Genomic DNA, 1,098 nt, shown 5'->3' with positions numbered 1-1,098 from the left:
ACTTACCCCTCCTGATTACCTGCAAATTTTGCATAATTTCAAAAACCTGGCAGAAGCACCCAGCCTAGAGTAATACAGCTGTGGGCAATCACAATGTCTTTCAGTGATTACCAGTTGTTGACACTACAGTGCTGTTAGAATTAGGAAGTCATTTTATTTTATTTTATTTTATTTTATTTTATTTTATTTTATTTTATTTTATTTTATTTTATTTTATTTTATTTTATTTTATTTTATTTTATTTTATTTTATTTTATTCCCTATAAACAATGACAATTTCTTGGATCTTTGGTCACGACCAGAAAGTAGCATGTTATACCTAGGAAGGGAAAAAATAAACAAACAAAACACGTCTGGATAATTCCTGCTGGCATCACTTGCAAAATGAGCAATCCCAGACTGAGAAATTAGATTTAACAGCTCCATTCTGGATGGGAGTGTTGAGGGGTAGCAGTGTTTCAGCACTTTCCAGTGATGATAACCAACTAATCTGCTGAAAACAAGCTAATTTTGTTCATTGTAATGAAGTTTGGTATTGAGAAACCTTGCCTTTCCTCTGAGCACAAGAGCTAATGAGAACACGACACACAACCAACAGCTCCCTCTGCATCTCTGCAGGGTTTATAGACGTGGATTTCCCATCACTTGGAGATTGTGTTAGGGCTGAGGTTTCCCTCGCAAATTTGCTTTCTTTTTCCTTCAGGCATACAGAAGAGGGTGGAGAGAATATCTTTTTCCCTCTGTTCCGGTGTGTTTTCTTGATGAATTCTGAGTCATACATATATTTAAGACCATATGACTACATTTTTCTCTATTGCATTACATAGATGTGCTTCTGATAATTAATAATAAATTCTGATAATAAGCCTGATTGGTTGGGCTTTTGTGATCATGTTATGCAGTAGAAAACTATACGCTTAGAAAGGTGTACCAAAATCCAGAACAAGCCACCATGAAAAAAGTTCACGAGGTTGGTTTTCTATTGCTGGTTCCTTTTCACAGTCGTTTATACCAGCAAAAAGTGGAGTCAGAGGGGTTGCTAAATGACACTGCTCTCACCTGTCAGCAGTATGAGACCTGTCTTGAAATCAGGAAGGT

Source organism: Anas acuta, chromosome 18 (assembly GCF_963932015.1).
Source record: "Anas acuta chromosome 18, bAnaAcu1.1, whole genome shotgun sequence".
NCBI classification, from domain to species: Eukaryota; Metazoa; Chordata; class Aves; order Anseriformes; family Anatidae; genus Anas; species Anas acuta.
Note: the sequence above shows the minus strand (reverse complement) of the source record.